The sequence below is a fragment of the Erythrolamprus reginae genome, chromosome 2 (assembly GCF_031021105.1).
Source record: "Erythrolamprus reginae isolate rEryReg1 chromosome 2, rEryReg1.hap1, whole genome shotgun sequence".
NCBI classification, from domain to species: Eukaryota; Metazoa; Chordata; class Lepidosauria; order Squamata; family Dipsadidae; genus Erythrolamprus; species Erythrolamprus reginae.
In genome coordinates, this window is record NC_091951.1 from 220763145 (window position 1) to 220782477 (window position 19333).

A 19333-nucleotide genomic window follows, 5' to 3' on the forward strand; every position below is an offset into this window, starting at 1 on the left:
AAATGTGCCTTGCTTTTAAGAAGTAAGACTGAAAATATATGTGTGGTAGGAGGGCAACTAACCTGGCTGTGTCAAGCTTTTAACAGCATTAAAAGTCAGTGGATTTCTCTAAACTTTTTACTTTTGTGCTAATACTTTAGTTTAGTTTTGTGCTAGTACTAAAAGAGCCTTGGCGGCCGAGTGGTTAGAATGCAGTATTGCAGGCTAATTCTGCTGACTGCCAGATCGAGGCTCAAGGATGATTCTGCCTTCCATCCTTCCAAGGTCAGTAAAATGAGGATCCAGATTGTTGGGGGCAATATGCTGACTCTGTAAACTGCTTAGAGAGGGCTGTAAAGCACTGTGAAGTGATATATGTCTAAGTGCTAAAATATAATGTTCTTCTTGCTTCTCCTGTGCCTAATCGCCACCATACCTTTGTCTCTACCAACCTGCTTCTCTCACCCTGCCTTTTTCTCAAGGCTCGTGTTACTGTCTAGCTATACTTGTTTCTGCCTGGTGGAAGTGAGCCATAGGTAGAATAAATTATTCAGAGATTTTCAACTGCATCCAGCCTTCTGTTCAATGGAGATGTAGATTCTGAATTCTAATACAGCCACATCCACAGTAGAAATCACTGGCTTTAAAATGAAGGGCAACAAAGTTTTGGGTGAACAAAGCTGCCTTACTTTTTAATGTGTGTCATATGCATTGCACTTATGAAAAAAGCAGAAGGGTTTTAGTTGATTTTGTTTGTCACGTGAAAGCCAGTGACCATTCCTACACACACACTTAACTAATTTAATCCCAGAATTCTATCTTCTCAAAAAGCAAGAAATTTAAGAACTACTAATGCTATTGACCTGGAATGTAGAAATCTTAGGCCTTTAAATCACAGAAGATAATCCCAATTCTGAACAAACAATGCCACTAAAAATCCCTAGCATACTGGAACAGTGAGATCCAAGTTTCAACTCAGGACCTGTTGAATCAACTATTTGTTGAGCAACTTGTAGATTTTTTAGTCCTCTCAATCTGTAGTGCTATTATTTTCTGTCTTTGATTCAGGGTTGATTCCTCTATAATTGGATAAGTCCCTGCATTTTCATTGGAATATTTTGGAAGTGGTTTGCATGGCTGTCTTCCTTCTGAGAAAGAGTGACTGACCCAAGGTCAAACCAGCTGGCTTGTGCCTAGAACTTGGACTAGAACTCAAGGTCTTGTGGTTACTAATCAGGGACCTTTAACCAATACATCAAACTGGGTCTCATATCATGTCTATACTAAAAGGATGATGCAGCTTTTTATACAATAAAAAAGATTCTTCAGCTACCTTCAGGCTGCCCTGCATTCATTTTTGGTTTAAATTATTTTTTCTTGTGTTTCCCTGGAACAGTTTAAATCCCAACAGTACGTGAACGGGAATAAAACTAAAATGAATCTCAACCCCAAACATTTCTGTTACAAATGGAAATGAATATTGCTTTGTTTTGAGGTTAGGGAGCAGTCTGCAAAGAAGTTTGAACAGAGAGAAGGGATAGGAAAGACTGGCTTTAAACAGTGTCTCAACCTTTTCTAATGTGGTCACAAGACTTAGCTGTTGCAGGCCTATGCCAATATGACATTTTCTTTGCCACTACTGCAGGCACTCTTTAATTCGGGTATTACCCTGCCTTCCACATTTTTCTCTCCCTGTTCCATTTCTGCCCTCTGTCATGGCTCGATTTGCAAACCCTAATCACAGCCAGATAAGAAGCAACAGGGAAGGCAGCGGTGGGGTCCCCCCCCCCCAAAAAAAAATTATTATTTTTAATGCCGATTCTGTGGGCATGGTGGGAATGTCAGGGGAAAGATGGTATAAAATCTCCCGTTTTCATCCCACTCCAGGGGAAGGAAATGGCACAATCCTCATTTCCTCCCAATCAGTTGGGACTTGGAAGGCAGAGAATATGGGGGCGGGGTCAGTCAGAGGTGATATTTACTGGTTTTCCAAACTTCTCAAAATTTCCGCTACCAGTTCTCAAGAACTGGTCAGGACCTGCTAAAACCCACCTCTGGGGATAAGAGAATGTGTCGGAATGAAAGGGAGAAGGAAATGGAATGTAAGAGCACCTACGTGGAGGTGAGCCATATCAGCACTCCAAAATCGCCTGTTGGAAAAGTCTGCAAGACAAAGAGTCTCTTCCCAAAACAATATAATTGATTGGAGGAAATGAACTAACAAAGGGGAGACCAGGAGAAAAGAGGAAAGATTTTTAAAATTATTCTTAACATTTTTATTGAGTTATAAAATATTATAAAATGCAAAATACAAGTAAATAGACAAGTGAGTGGGGAGGGAAAAGAGAAGTAAGGAAAGGTAAACGGGGGGAGGGGAGCATTGACTTCTGACTCTTCCTGTTACAGGAAAATAAGGCATTAACATCACATCACAACCTTTTACTTTTTCATAATAATATTAACAAGCCATTTCTATAAAGATCTATCAGTCTAATTGGTAAAACTCAAAGTCAGAGGTTTCATTCGTTTACACGTCAAGCACAAAGTTCAGAATCAGTCTCAATGTGGAAACAAATTTGTCCAGTTCTTTTTCCATTAAACCCCAAAGAAATAGTTCTGATTTCATTTTTATCTCCATTTTCAAAATTTTATATATTAAAATATGAATCACACTTTTCTTTTTTTTTGCTTTATCACATGTCCCCATAGATGATAAAAAAGTCCCCTGTTTATGGAAGAAGGGGAACATTTAACTATGCTATTTGCCCATTAAAAAGTTACAATTGGCTTCTTTACTTCTATAACCAGGTCAGTTCAGTAAATTATACCTTTGGCAATAAATGATGCCCCAGGTGGCTTTATTTGCTATATGAACTGAGTAGGACAGGTGACACCGCCACTCCCCAAATATCCCAGGTGACCTTATGGGTGCTTTGGTGCAATGAACGGTTGTCTATGTCACTTATTCCTTTTGCATGTGCCAAAGCCCACAACTTAGCCAATCTTGAATTCCATGACTTGACTCAGTCGCCTCTCTCTGAATTGAATATTCGCTCATGGCATCAGCTCTATCCTATGTCTGTCTGCTTTCCTGTCAGCTTTCCTGACTGTGTAGTATCTCTAAATTCAAGCAGTACTTGCTCTCAGAGTACCAATTTTCCAGTTCCATGTTTGCATGACTATATGTGTGGCGTCATTTGCAGCTCTAATTGGCATTTTTCCACATCACTCTGCCAACTTACCTAGCATATTCTAGCCCTATAACTTGTTTTCTGAATCTCACAAATGGCTGTGTCTCCAATCTGAGAAAGAACAGTAGATGTTAGAAAAGGGGGTTAAAATACAGCAGAGTCCCATTCCTTCTGAAATGAAATCTTTGCTATCTAATTCTCAGAGGTGTCCAGATTTTTCAGCAGTTAAGTTTTGAAATATCTTGCCCATTTATTTGTTTCCATTGGCATCTTCCATTCTCTATGAATATCCCCCCCAAATCCATGCTCCCCCTCCCATAAATCCACTGGAAAAAATCTCTGATTCCCGTCCTTTGATGCACATTAAAATGGCATTTGCCATTATGCTATAGACTCAAATTCAGATTTCATAGCTCCTATTTCAAGATCTTTTTTCAAATGTTCTATATCTTAGTCAGGCATTCCCTGGGCCACATCTAAATATTTAATTTCTTTTTCCTGCCTTTGCATTTGTCTGTATTAAATTGCATTCCATTGTTTGCAGATCTTACTTTGTTCAGATCATTTTAATTTTTAAAAAATGCTAACCAAGCATTCTGCTAGTATTCTGCAACAGAAAGAACATTTGAGCTATTATCTTAATTTCTAAAATTGCCTCTGGTTCTGCAAAGTGATTCTTAAGAACCACATATACTTCTGGCTTCCCTAAAAATGTCATACGTACTTATAATCGATATAGCAGTCTATTATTTGATCAAAATTGTACCTAACTGTCCATGAAAAAAAAACAAGCTAAGGAAGTTAGTATTTTTACTAGTCACATCACCCAAAAAAGCTGGTTTCCGAGACTTCTTTGATATGTTCTCCAAATTTCAAATGTGTCCACTGGTTGGAATTCTATATTTCAACATACCAAAATCATTTTGTTTCTATCTTCAAAAAAATAGTTTTCCACTCATTTTTATATCTTAAATATATATGGTAAATATGAACTCTTGTCTTCCAAATTTTTGCTGTAAAAAGTACAGAACTTGGTAGTAGCTTTGTGGCATTCAGTAGCTCCATATAGTGAAGAACCAGTGATGACTAGTTTTCAGTGCCAGATGCATATCTATATAATTGCTCTACCATTTAATTTATACTGAATCAGCTCACTAATCAGACTGTCATGGAGTTCTTTGTCAAATACTTTGCTGAAATCAACATACATTATATACATCACAGTCTCAGAATGTTCTACGAAAATTACCAGATTTGAATAGAAAACAAAAATACGATGTTGTGCAGAACTTTATTTTATACAAATGACATTTCTAGTAATCATTTCCAAATTATTTATAAGTTGTTTTATAATTTATTCCAGAATCTTCCCAGGTGATCCTATCAAACTATACATTGATTATCTTCTAATGGTTGGACACTTCTCCAGATTTTCGGAAAATCAATGGATAGAACTTCAGGATCCCCCCCCCCCCGGTATCTTAGGATACAGTTGATTGGATTTGAACACAAAGTAAGTACTGTATTCCACATCCATGTTTTTATTAATCTTAAACTGCAATCTTTATTCTACCACTTCTTCATAATTGCCTCTTGTTGTTGGAGGATTTAACTAAAATAGAAATTAAACAGTTCTATCTTTCCTTTGTTACCTATTAGCATTTTACTTCTTCATTAAATAGGTACCATACTGTTTCTTCTTATTGCCTTGTTATTTACAGATTGGAAGAGGTATTCAATCACAGCTCATTCTGAGTTTCAGTCTTTTTGACAACATCTTTAAACTTCCAGGCTATTTGTATATTCTCTTTCTTTGTGACCTGACTCTATTTTAACTCTTGCATATGTCCTCTATTTCCTTTTTATGCAGTCATTCATCAGAGGTTGGTGTACATAGCATTCCTTCCTATTTCTCTATTAGAATCCTGCTAAGTGAGAGTGAAATTCAGTCAATGAAGTTTTTGGTTGAAGGTGGATGCAAACCAGGATTTCTGTGCTCCTAGTCCTAACTGCTACAATTCTTAAACTTGGATCTTAATTCTTGTTTTTGTTTTGAACTTTTAGCATTACTAAGCCAAATATTTTGCTTTTGATATCTCCACTACGGAAACTTTTCAGTTTGTTATCCTATTAGTTTCCCCTGCTACAAAATCTCAGTTAGTCTTGCTAACATCTGTATCTTGAAATCCAAAATACAAACTGATGATATTCAGTTTCATTTTATTTAAGAATTCCAGCATTACCTGCTGGTTTTCTTCTCAAGCTCTACTATGTGCCACTTTGCCAATCAACAACACTTCCTTCACAGCAGTACACAAGCATGATCCTTTTGTGATTTCCACTACTCACAAAAGAAAAATGTTATCTAGAATCTTTTTACAGAAACCATGCAAGAGTTGGTTTTTATTATCATTAACTAGGGTCACTTTGGTCTAGTCCTTAAAGTTTCAGTCTATAAAACAGATGATTGTGAGTTCTAGTCCCACCTTAGTTGTGAAAGAAAGCTGGGGGACTTTGGGCCAATCACACTCTCTCAGCCCAACTCATCGCATAGGATTGTTGTGGTGGTGAAAATAAGAGGAGGAATGTATGACACACAGTACATGTTTGCAGCCTTTAAGTGATTTCTAAAAAACATATTAAAGGAAGGGTATAAATAATCGAATAAATGCCAGTGCTTTTAATCACCCTTTTAACTAGCAGGATTTTGGAGAAGAGGTATAGAATACTAGATGCCCCTGAATTATAATTTCTTCTTCCCTGACCATCAGTGAAAATTACTTCCATCTGAAACTTGGCCACACTACCTAATGGTACAAAAGCCAAAGAATCCTAGAAAAGATTGCAAATTAGTTTATGATCAAGAAACCAGAGGAGATTATAGGGGCATCAAGTAGAAAAGGAGATGAGATTAATCACGAATCAGACTCTTCTACTTCCCTCTATCTTCCCTCTCTAATCACTGCCCCAAAGGAAAATTATCACAGAACTCTTCAGATTTATTTAGCAAAAGGGGTTCATCTGGCACAAACTGGCTAGAGGATGTTCTCTTGATGGACCTTGTTTCAATCACTTCATCTAAGAACAAATTCGGTAATTAGCAGTAACTTTCACTGCACTCTCTCCAAAAAATTGCTGAAACTTTCCACCACTATCTTTTTGTGGATTCTAAAGTTTTTGAAAGATGAGATGGAGGTACTTGGTTGGATAACAGTATATAAATTAAAACACATTTTAGCATTTCTAGTGTGGAATTTACGAGAAATTTATTTCTTGACCTTGATATATAAGTCAAGTAGGTTTATTTATTTAGTGTTTGGCAACTATACATTAACCAGGACAATACAATGCTAATACAGAGTAGCTGTTTGGCTTCTAAGTCTGTTCAGTTCATGTTCACGCACTATCCAGAAATATACCACAGTAGGCAAACTAGCTCTGCACTCAGAATGGCTAATGGTGTCCTGCAACAACATCCAAGACTTTTTCCCCTCCACTAATATTGCGTCGCATTTGGGCAGCTCTGGCACCAGTTGGATTTGTAGTTCTGCATGAAGTACCATTATTTTTCCCACCAAAATGGTGCCTGTTTATCTACTTGTATGTAATATAATATAGGTTAGTAATTATAACATTACTGTCCTAATTTTATCTTTCCAAATACAAGAATATTTAGCAGCCCTTTAATTACTGTGAAAGTGACTGAATTCTGTTATTATTTAATCTTATGTCTCATGACAATAGCTACTTTAGAAATAATGTTATCATAAATTAATAACAAAAAGTTCTGTTCCCGGTGGGCATCGTCCTCTGCATAAATTGGTTTTGGTTTCATATAATTCACAAATAACATTAGTAAGACGCCATGAAGCATTAACTGTGTCTTCCATGACTGCTGATTAACAGTTTAGCGTGGTCACAAAAAGACTCTTTTACCTGTAAGAATATGTAAAGTTCCTAAATAATTTTAATCTAATAAATAATAATAATAATAATAATAATAATAATTATTATTATTATTATTATTATTATTAAATATTTTCTGAACACTTTTTCTCATCATTATCAGCTTTTCCTTTTGACCAGCATGCAGTGGTTGAGCAAATTTTGCTTTACAGGATAGCAAATTTGAAGTTTCCTTCTTTTGTATAAAATGAGCTCCTCCATGATCGAGATAATTATAAACTTTACTTACTTAGAAAGAGAATTGAAGATTTGACCCTGTAGCTTCTCATTAGTCAACAAATCAGAATTAAAGGGCATGGAATGAAATTAATTTCTGTGTTTGGTCCACTAGCAGCTCCTCAAAATACATTTTCTCTTTTGCTTCATTTTGGCCATGTTGCCTCTGTAACCGCGACTAGTAATTGTCTGCCTTTCTTTTCAATGCATGAAGACAGTAGCACCATTTAACACTTACTTGAGGCAGATGACACCCAGCTATGTATCTCAATCAAAGCCTTTGCAGTGAGGCCTATCTCACTGCCTGGAGGCTTTTGGGGACTGGATGAGTCGAAACAGGCTACAATTCAAATCTAGCAAGATGGAATGGTAGTGGATAGTTTGACCCCCTAGAAACAGGGTTCTTCCATCTCTGGTTCTGGATGGAGAACATGATCCCAGATAGACCCTGAAGTGCAATCTGGGAGTCCTCCTGGATTGAAGAGCAGGTGGCGGCTGTAGCTGGGAGGGTCTTGCAGACCTTTGGGTGAAGCGTCAGTTGTGTGCCCATATCTGGAGTGGGAGGCCCTTCTCACAGTAACTCACATTCTTGTAATCTCCAATTTAAACTACTGTAACATGCTCTACATGGGGCTGCCCCTGAAGTCCATTCAGAAACTCCATCTGGTATAGAATGCAGCCACACCAATAGTAAATGTTGCCAGATATATGGCACACATAATTTTGCTCCTGTGTGAGCTGCAGTGTGTACGTGCAATTAAAGGTGGTTACATTTAAATCTCTGCGTAGCTTGGGACCAGAGTACCTGAAGGATCACCTTTTTTCAAGAGTCTCTTTCCAAACCAGGTGAGCAGAATGGGCATGCTAAGATCCTGTCAGCCAAAGTGTGTTGGTTGTAAAAGACTAGAAAATGGGATTTTTCCACAGTAACCCCTGCTCTATGGAACATCCTCTCTTCAGAGAATAGAATGGCTTCAACTCTGTTAACTTTTCAAAAGGCCCTAAAAACCTGGCTGTTTCTGAGGTTGGGATGCTGAAGGGCCCCATTTTCTGGCTATATTACTAATTGGACAAGTATCTTGCTCTTATGTATTTAATTTAAATTATTTAGTTTTAGTGTTTTTATTGGTTTTCAAAAAGTGTTTTTAATATTTTTAATTGTAATATGTATTTTTGAATTGTAAGCTGCCAGAGTTATTGACTGAGATGGACTGCCATAGAAATTGCAGAAATAAATGAATAAAACCATTCCACTTCTAGAGTTTAATTTTATTATGAGAGGGTTAAGGTAACAACCTATATTCTATATATTCTCAACTTTATAAAGAACCATAGGAAGATGCCCAGTAATGCCATGATATCATTAGGAGTATGGTGATATTTTAATTTAGTAGTTACAGGCATATTGTTGGAATCTAGATTTATTGAGCTAAATAACTCAGCATTACTATTAACTTTTATTAAAGGTCAAATTCATATTTCTTCTGCTTTACAAGAACTATTGGAGGCTTTTATCTTTAGAGGTGGTCTTTTAGTAGCTAAAACAAATATATTGCTCTAGTTCAACATTTATTCTACTAAAATGAAGAGTTTGGAATACAGGCAGAACATAAAAAGCCTCCTAGCAAGAGATTAATCAAAGCACCAAGTTGCAATTTAACTTCCCTTACATTGGTGAATAAATTGGGACAAAGTTTCAGGCAATTTGCCACATGCACCTGTCTTTAGGAAAACAATCTCAAAATGAATGACATTACCATGTTTTCAGAATCAGATTTTCCTGGCTTGAGGAATGAATCTATGATGGAGTATGCAAGGTAAATTTCCTTCACAATCAATTTCCGACAAATCTTCTTTTTCCCAAAAGATCACAACATAAGCAGTTCCTTTTATATCACTGGCAGGTAATATGTTTTTGTCATTAAAGAATTGGACTAGAATGGAAGAATCCAGATTCAAGTCCTCCTTTAGTACAGAAGTAGTCCAATGTTTCTCAAAAGTGGGGTGCACCCCTCCGGGGGGGCACATAGCGATGCCAGGGGGACATGTGTGACCCCAGGAAACATGCGTGGTCCTTCTTGGTAGATTTCCCCGGACAGGGAGTGTTTTCCCATCTGCACGCTGCTCCAAGCCCAGAAGAGAAGGCGGGCCAGGCAGGGCAGGGCGGCTGGGTGGGTGGGTGCCGCAGTAGCCATCAACGACGTAGCAAACCTGATGCTGGACAAGAAGGAGCATCCTCTGCAGCTGGGCGAAAGCTTCGAATGGCACTTAAAGCCTCCTTCCACACCACTGGCTGTGAGTGCCCAGCAGAGGCAGTTCTTATAGGTCAGGCCGGCAACCCCAAAACATCAGCTTGATTAAGCTGGCTTGGCCCTGTGTCCAAAGAAGGCCCTAACCATGGTAGCCTATGCCTGCCTAACCAAGAACAGGTTCTACTGAGTTCTGTGTTACTTACTCCCAGGTAAGTATGTAGAGCAGCCTTCCCCCTGAGCTTTATATATAGTATATTTAGAAAGTGGTATAAAAATATCACCATCCATCAAATAGGGCGAGCTAAGTTAGTCATTCAGATGTCACTAGTGAAATGATGCAATTCTGTCAAGCACAGCAGCCAACTGCAGCTACCACACTTATACCACTTATCATTTCTGAACCTCTAACTATGTTATTTTGCTTTTCAGGATAGTATGGTGGATCTCAGGCAAATCCAAGGCTTCCATATTCAGTGTAACATTTCTTTGAGCAACTGAGTTTTCTACAGAATGAGTACAAGGAGAATTTTATTCTCGAATTCTTAACAGATAGGGTTGCCAAATGGACAATATCTATCACTGACAATAATGTTCCTGTAACTATTTCAATTGCATGTAGAAAATGTATACTGCCTTTGATTATTCTATAAGAACAACCACAACTAATCAAGGAAGTTGCAGATTGCATCAAGATTAAGTAAAGAGTGCAGGCACATATATTGGAAATCCAATTGTATTTGAGAGAGGGGGGTTGAAATGAGCTATCATTAATTGATCAATTCAAGAAGGCTCATCTAATGAATTGTGAGATGAACCAGTTCCTCGGGGTACACTAAACATCTTAGAGAAGTTGTTCCAACATTGCATGTCTATAGATGGAAAGCTAGAAAAGCTGAGGCAAACTGAAGAAAGGAGGGGAGAAGAGGAAGTTTTATATCTATCTACATCCATTCCCCTTTTCTCTCCAATTCTTTAGATACCTGTGGAGCTGAATCTAAGAATAAATAGAACCTATTTCAGCTATACAGAACCAATGCAGGTGTACATGGCCTTCACTGTGGGAATTCAGGACATTTTACACTACCTGGCTCTTGGAAAACTTTGGCTTTGAAGTGCCATGCCTACTAACCATTTGACGTAGACAAGGTCAGGAACAAGACATTACATGACTGAGCAGAATTTTACAGTACTTATTTTAGAGTATAATGTTGAGAGACTAGAGAGATTTGATGTCTCCCCTCTTTAGTAAAGAGAATCCAAGGACAACTTTATCCAGGCTAAAGTGATGCTTCAATAATGATTTTTGAGTTTCTTCTCCACGATATCTTTGGAATCAAATATCATGTTGCTTGTAAGCACTCCAACCATGAGAATCCAAGAAACAAGGGAGCTGCCCTTTCCAGAAATCAGAAGAGGGCAATTAAGGGGAGTTCAGACATCAAATGTAATAATTATAGAATAGAATAGAATAGAATTTTATTGGCCAAGTGTGATTGGACACACAAGGAATTTGTCTTGGTGCATATGCTCTCAGCGTACATAAAATAAAATATACATTTGTCAAGAATCATGTGGTACGACACTTAATGATTGTCATAGGGGTCAAATAAGCAATGAAGAAGCAATATTAATAAAAATCTTAGGATACACGCAACAAGTTACAGTCATACAGTCAACATGGGAGGAAATGGGTGATCGGAATGATGAGAAAAACTAGTAGAATAGAAGTGCAGATTGAGTAGAAAGTCTGACAGTGTTGAGGGAATTATTTGTTTAGTAGAGTGATGGCGTTCGGGAAAAAACTGTTCTTGTGTCTAGTTGTCTTGGTGTGCAGTGCTCTGTAGCGACGTTTTGAGGGTAGGAGTTGAAACAATTTGTGTCCAGTATGTGAGGGGTCAGTAAATATTTTACCCGCCCTCTTTTTGACTCGTGCAGTATACAGGTCCTCAATGGAAGGCAGATTGGCAGCAATTGTTTTTTCTGCAATTCTGATTATCCTCTGAAGTCTGTGTCGGTCCTGTTGGGTTGCAGCACCAAACCAGACAGTTATAGAGGTGCAGATGACAGACTCAATGATTCCTCTGTAGAACTGAATCAACAGCTCCTTGGGCAGTTTGAGCTTCCTGAGCTGGCGTAGAAAGAACATTCTTTGTTGTGCTTTTTTGATGATGTTTTTGATGTTAGGTGACCATTTTAGGTCTTGAGATATGATAGAACCTAGAAATTTGAAGGTCTCTACTGTTGATACTGTGTTGTCTAGTATTGTGAGAGGTGGAAGGGTGGAAGGGTTTCTCTTAAAGTCTACCACCATTTCTACGGTTTTGAGTGTGTTCAGTTCTAGATTGTTCTGGTCACACCACAAGGATAGTTGTTCAACTTCCCGTCTGTATGCGGATTCATCATTGTCTCGAATGAGTCCGATCACTGTTGTATCATCTGCAAACTTCAGTAGTTTAACAGATGGATCGTATGAGATGCAGTCATTAGTGTATAGAGAGAAGAGAAGAGAAGTGATGAGAGTACACAGCCTTGGGGGGCACCTGTGCTAATTGTACATATATCTGATGTGATTTTTCCTAGCTTCACCTGCTGCTTCCTGTCTGTTATGCAATTATATTTGACCTCTTCCTATTGTTCTTAAAGTGGATTAGAAATAGGCCAATAACTGTCAAATCCATCAATTGCAGGAATTCTTTCTGTTTTATCAGAAGAAATGCTCATTCATTCATTCATTTGATTTATATACTGCCCTTCTCCGAGGACTCAGGGTAGCTTACAACATATAAAAAACAACAGAATGCAATAGATAAATCCAATTAATTACACTAAACAAAAAATCTAAAATCCCGAGATACTTTAAAATCAATCATACACATTCAGACAACAACCATACAGACATTCGTCGGGCAGGGAGTAAGATCTAATCACCCCATGCCTGGTGGCATAAATGAGTAAAGAATCATAAATAAATTAAGACTCTTGCGGAAGGTGAGGAGGGTGGGGGTGGGTGAATCTCTGGGCCAGGGCCCCCTCAGAGGGCCAGAGGGCCCTCAGAGAAGGCTCTTTCCCTAGCCTAGACCCTGCCAAGCGACATTATCTAGTTGATGGGACCTTGAGAAGGCCGACTATGTGGGACCAGTTGCTGGGACTCATACGGCAGAAGGTGGTCCCGCAAGTAATCTGGCCCGATGCTATGCAGGGCTTTATAGGTCATTACCAACACTTTGAATTGTGTCCGGAAACCAATCGGCAGCCAATGCAGTCCATAGAGTGTTGGAGAAACATGGGCGTGTCGCGGTTTAGTAAAATTGATTAAAATCCGTTAGGACCTTAACCCCGCGGAGTCGATGGATAGAAGCCTTATTCGTTTATTCAAACAAGATATCTTTATTATAAAAACAGAAATAAAACATGTCTCGAGGGACAACTCAAATATACATCTTTACATAATGGAAGATAATGGAGAAGAGAGTTGAGAACTGAAGAAGAAGGAAGTGAGCTGGCAGGATATTACATCATAATAGGAGGATCTTAGTAAGGCACACATAGTTAACTCTTTCATTACTAAATGTCTCTGAGGGGCTGGCAAATATTCAGCATGACAGGGCGTACCTAGGAAGGCCCATGACTGCTCACACGACTGCATTTTGCACCATCTGTAGTTTCCGAACACTCTTTAAAGGTAGCCCCATATAGAGAGATTGATTATATTTGCCCCCCTATCCCTTTTCTTTATAGCAATTATTCTATCCTCTTTGTTTCTGGAGCGCATGTTCTTGCTGTACACCAGATAGTCCATATCTACTAAATTGGTTTTTTGAAAGAAATGTACTAGCAACAACCTGCAAAACAATTTACTGGATCTTATTTGTTTTATATCTCTGTAAGTACAGAGTAAGTAGCTTTCTAAAAATAAATTCAGACTATCTGTGTAACTGTCAGAGATTACTTCTAGGTCTCTGATCTTCTGGAATGATTCTAATGGCAAGTCTTTTTATAAAATAGAGTTGCAAGGGACTTACAGTTTGATTGACATGAAAGAGAGCCATGAATGTTTAACTACCATGTTTCCTTGAAAATAAGACCCTGTCTTATATTGTTTTGAACCCTGAAATAAACACTTGGTCATATTGCCATGCATTTAAAAGTCCGATTTGGCTTATTATCAGGGGATGTCTTATTTTGGGGAAAACATGGTATATTTGACACACGTGAGAGAAAGTCTGAATACAGTGATAGCCTTTACCTTATCAAATTATCTTTTCATCTCTAAGTGATTCGGGAATGAAATATTTTTCGTTGGTTGGACAACAATTGATTATTTTTTTTGGGATTAAACAAATGGGACCTCAGAAATACATGGTGTCTACTAAGCAGGAGAAATGTGCCTTTGACCTTTAGAAGGCATTCAGGTAGACACTATAAAAATGAAGATATATAATGCTTTGGGAGAATGGAAAAGCAAGAAGAGTGATCACTGGCTGTTTGCTTGATTCTACAGCTGTATCTTTCTCAATTGTCTTGGAAATGCACAACTAGATCATCACTTTGGGAAGAATCACTAGAAAAAGGCCAAGGAGTTATCTGTCTTAGCTGAAAGAAGAATTAAGTTCTTGAAATTTATATACCCTAATTTTGTCAAAAGAAGACTCAATGAGAATCTTGCTTTTAGGAAAACTGGCTGCCAAGAGTTTGACAATTCTTTCCTCCCCAACTGCCTCTTTGAAGAAAGATGCCAGTGGTGGGAACTCTATTGCTAACATAGCCTCTGTTAAAGCAACTGGCACAGACAACAATTTTTAAGATTTTGAAATAGGTGGAGAGAAGAGCCTCCTGCTGACGTTCATGCTTCCTCTCTCTGGAGACTGTGTGTCTTGTCCCTATTTAATACCTTTGGATGGTTTGCCTGAAGAGGGAAAGACTAATGTCCCCATTCCTAACATATTTTGATACAAATATTTTAAACATTCAGGTGGGTTTTTTTACATGCAGTAGTAGTGTAAATAAAAAAATATCTTCCAATGGTTGAAGCAGCCATTTTTTTCTTTTTTTGAAAATTTTGCATGAATATGTACAATATGTATGTGTATAATGCACTTCTATTATATACAGTGGTACCTCAAGATACGAACCCCTCGTCTTACGAACAACCCGAGATACGAACCCGGGGTTGAGGAAATTTTTGCCTCTTCTTACGAACTTTTTCCGTCTTACGAACGCCAAACCCGAACTTCCGGGTTTGGCATTCCGGAGGCTACTGGGAAGCCCCGCAGCCCGGCTGTCACCTTTTAAAACAGCTGGGGGGCTTCCCAGCAGCCTTCCGAAGCCGAACCCGGAAGTTCGGGTTTGGCGTTCGACTTCGGGAGGCTGTTTAAAAGGTAACAGCCGGGCGGCGGCAGGTTGGGAGGCCGCTTTGGGTTTTTGGCTGGAGGTCCGGCGCTGGGGGAGGGAGTCAGGAAGGTCCTCCTGCTCCCCCCCTCAGCAAAAAACACAAAGAGGGTCTGCCGCCGCATGACAGGCAGGGCGGAGCAGCGTGGAGCAGCGGGAGTCTGAAACCGCCAGCGGCTTCAGCTTCTCATTGCTCCGCGGGCGACCGCATTTGTATTTTTGGCTGGGGGGGAAGCAGGAGGCGCAGGATCGGGCCGGCGGCGGGCGCGGGGAGAGGCAGCAGGTCTGCATCCTGGGCGGGCGACGGGCGAGGAGGCGCGACCGAGTGGACCCGGCTCAGGCTCCGGCTAGGACGGGGCGGGCAGCAGCTGGGCGCTGCGGGGAGAGTGCGTCCAACTTGGGGCTGGCGGCGCCCGACGCAGCGGGGAACATCAGCGTGGGAGGCAGGAGAGGACCAGGCAACCGGAGCAGCGTCGCCGCCGCTCCCGGCTTGGCTTCCCTCGCCGCCGCAGGCAATGTGCGCTGTGATCTTCCCGGCCGGCGAGGCTCAGTGACGGAAGGCAGCTGCCGGGCCGGGCTTGATCCGCTGAGGCTGGCTGAGCCGTAAGATCGCTCCCGGCTTGGCTTCCCTCGCCAGCGCAGGCAACGCACACTGCGATCTTCTGGCTCAGCCAGCCTCTGCAGACGGGAAGATCTTTGGGGTGGGGGTGGGGCTGTCGGGACACCTCCCACCCCAGCACTTTTAATCCCGCCGGCCAAGAGCACTCGGGCAGAAGCTTCCCCCTCATCGCCCGTGTCTGGCAGAAGCTTCTGCCCGAGTGCTCTTGGCCGGCGGGATTCAAAGTGCTGGGGTGGGAGGTGTCCCGACAGCCCCACCCCCACCCCAGTGCTTCGCCTCCCGATGGGCAAGAGCGGTCGGGTGGCAGCCCCCGCTCCCCCGGCACAAAGCTAACCCCACCCCCTGGGCAGCCAGAAGGCTCCTTTGGGAAGGCGGCCGCAGGGGGAGGAGGTGGAGAGACAGGATAACTTTGCACCGCTTCGGAGCCCATTTCTTTCCTGCTGCCACTATCTCCTTGAAGGTTTTCCCAATGAAGCGCTGCGCTGGGCTCCGAAGTGGCGCAAAGTTCTCCCTGCCTCCTCTGCTGCCACCTTCCCCAAGGAGCCTCCCAACCACAGAGGAGGCAGGGAGAACTTTGCGCCACTTCAGAGGCCAGCGCAGTGCTTCGTTTGGAAAACCTTCAAGAAGATGCAGTAGTGGCAGCAGGAAAGAAACGGGCTCCGAAGCGGCGCAAAGTTATCCTGTCTCTCCACCTCCTCCCCCTGCGGCCGCCTTCCCAAAGGAGCCTTCTGGCTGCCCAGGGGGCGGGATTAGTTTTGTGCCGGGGGAGCGGGGGCTGCCACCCGAGCGCTCTTGCCCATCGGGAGGCGAAGCACTGGGGTGGGGGTGGGGCTGTCGGGACACCTCCCACCCCAGCACTTTGAATCCCGCCGGCCAAGAGCACTCGGGCAGAAGCTTCTGCCAGACACGGGCGATGAGGGGGAAGCTTCTGCCCGAGTGCTCTTGGCCGGCGGGATTCAAAGTGCTGGGGTGGGGGTGTCCCGACAGCCCCACCCCCCACCCCAGTGCTTCGCCTCCCGATGGGCAAGAGCGCTCGGGTGGCAGCCCCCGCTCCCCCGGCACAAAACTAATCCCGCCCCCTGGGCAGCCAGAAGGCTCCTTTGGGAAGGCGGCCGCAGGGGGAGGAGGTGGAGAGACAGGATAACTTTGCGCCGCTTCGGAGCCCATTTCTGTCGGGACACCTCCCACCCCAGCACTTTGAATCCCCCCGGCCAAGAGCACTCGGGCAGAAGCTTCTGCCAGACACGGGCGATGAGGGGGAAGCTTCTGCCCGAGTGCTCTTGGCCGGCGGGATTCAAAGTGCTGGGGTGGGGGTGTCCCGACAGCCCCCCACCCCACCCCAGTGCTTCGCCTCCCGCTGGGCAATAGCGCTCGGGTGGCAGCTTCTGCCAGACATGGGCAATGAGCGGGACGAGCGGCGCGGAAGCCGATGGCTGTGGCAGCTGCTGCAAGAGGCTTCCGCGCCGCTCGTCCCGCTCATTGCCCGTGTCTGGCAGAAGCTTCTGCCCGAGTGCTCTTGGCCGGCGGGATTCAAAGTGCTGGGGTGGGGTGGGGCTGTCGGGACACCTCCCACCCCAGCACTTTGAATCCCGCCGGCCAAGAGCACTCGGGCAGAAGCTTCTGCCAGACACGGGCGATGAGCAGGACGTCACTTCATTCCTCCACGTCACTTCGCCGCTTCACCGCTCCTTGTGGCTGGGGGGGGGGAGTTAGGAAGGTCCTACTTCTCCCCCCCCCCCAGCCAAAAACTCAAAGCCTATCTCCTGCCGCACGGCTGTTTTAAAAGGTGACAGCCGGGCGGCAGCGTTTTTTTTGCGGGTTTTTTTTGTTGTTGCACGGATTAATTGAGTTTACATTGTTTCCTATGGGAAACAATGTTTCATCTTACGAACCTTTCGTCTTACGAACCTCCCCCCGGCACCAATTAAGTTCGTATCTTAAGGTACCACTGTATATATGTTACCAAATGGAGGGGGGAAATATTATCTATGATTTTTATTAAAAAAATATATTAAAAAGATTATTGTAATGTAGAAGAGAAAATACAACAGTGTTTCCAAAAAAGCGGACCTTCCCAAAATCCCAGAAGAGATAAACAATACGCTAAATGAAGACATTAGAATGACTGAACTAATAGATGCAATTAAAAGGCAGAAAAATAACAAAACACCAGGACCTGATGAATTGCCAACCAAATTGTGCAAAGAACTGCAACATTTCATAGAAGAAATATTATTTGAGGTATATAATGAATTGGCTGATTAATTTTACTGTATTGGGTTTTTAGTTTGTAATTTTTAATTGATTAGATTTGTTGCTGTATTGTTTACATTGTGTCCTGCGAGCCGCCCCGAATCTTCAGAGAAGGGCAGCATACAAATAATAATAATAATAATAATAATAATAATAATAATAACAACAACAACAACAACAACCACAACAATAACAATAATAATGCGGTACATGGGTAGAAGCAAGTATCACCTTGATTCCAAAAGAAAATACAGACCAAACGTTAATTCAAAATTATAGACTAATATCCCTACTAAATTCGGATATAAAATATGTTAATAAGGGCTGAAAGACTTAAAAGATATTTAAATAATTTTATACACGTTGACCAAAATGGCTTCTTGAATAAGAGGCAAATAAGGAACAATATAAAAATGATATTAGATGTGCTAAAATATAATGAAACACATAATGAAAAACAAGTGTAAAGCACAATGGACGAATACCAGCAGATGACATGGCTCCCCAAATCAACAGACTGTGGAATCTTTTGCATCTCATTTGGAAACCAAGGACCCAGATTATGGCGGAAGAATGGAGAGGCATACACAGCAAGATGCTTTCCACAGTCTGTGTCGATTTGGGGAGCCATGTCATCTGCTGTTATTTGTCCGCTGTGCTTCATTAAATCCAGAGTCAACACAGCTATCTACCGGGAAATATTGGAGTGCTCCATGCTTCCATCCATATAGGAGCTTTATGGGGCTGGTGACTTAAATTTTCCAGCAGGACTTGTCTCCTGCCCACACTGCCAAAAGCACAAAAACCTGCTTCAATGTCCATGGGATTACTGTCCTTGATTGGCCAGCAAACTGGCCTGACCTGAACCCCAGAGAGAATCTATGGGGCATTGCCAAGAGAAAGATGAGAGATATGACACGGAACAATGCAGAACAGCAGAAAGCCGCTATTGAAGCATCCTGGTCTTCCATAACACCTCAGCAATGCCACAGGCTGATAGTGTCCATGCCACGCTGCATTGAGGCAGTAATTGCTGCAAAAGTGGGCCAAGCAAAGTACTTAGTACATATGCATGCTTAGACTTTTTAGAAGTCTAATATTGTTCTATGTAGAATAATTTTTTTATTGATCACATGTAATGTTCTAATTTTCTGAGATTTGGGGTTTTCATGAGCTGTACCCCATAATAATCACAATTATGACAAATCACGGCTTGAACTATCTTGCCTTGCATATTATAAATATCTCTCATATATTAAGACTCACCTTTTAAGTTACATTACTGAAATAAATGAACTTTTGCACATTCTAATTTTTTGAGTTTCACCCGTATATATCCTGAGACAGTCATGTGAGCCTTGCAAGAGATATGGCTGCTTTACTCTGATTTGAGGAGAATTGCTTTGTATGCACAGGCATTGAGATGCGTCTCTTTTAAATGCTTCACACGGTTCTGGAGAATAATTAAG

General features: G+C 41.7%; 1 protein-coding gene and 1 long non-coding RNA gene across 6 annotated transcripts in view; one reads left to right on the top strand and one right to left on the bottom strand.

The window, feature by feature from the left end:
* The window catches only part of LOC139162019 (uncharacterized), a 68450-nt gene extending 63825 nt beyond the window's left edge, over nucleotides 1-4625 (top strand). The window contains exon 3 of the long non-coding RNA XR_011558218.1: nucleotides 4534-4625. This is a non-coding gene — a long non-coding RNA (uncharacterized lncRNA). The remainder of the gene's footprint in view (nucleotides 1-4533) is intronic.
* ADGRL3 (adhesion G protein-coupled receptor L3) overlaps nucleotides 1-19333 on the bottom strand; it is a 688180-nt gene that overhangs the window by 592039 nt on the left and 76808 nt on the right. The window lies entirely within an intron of this gene.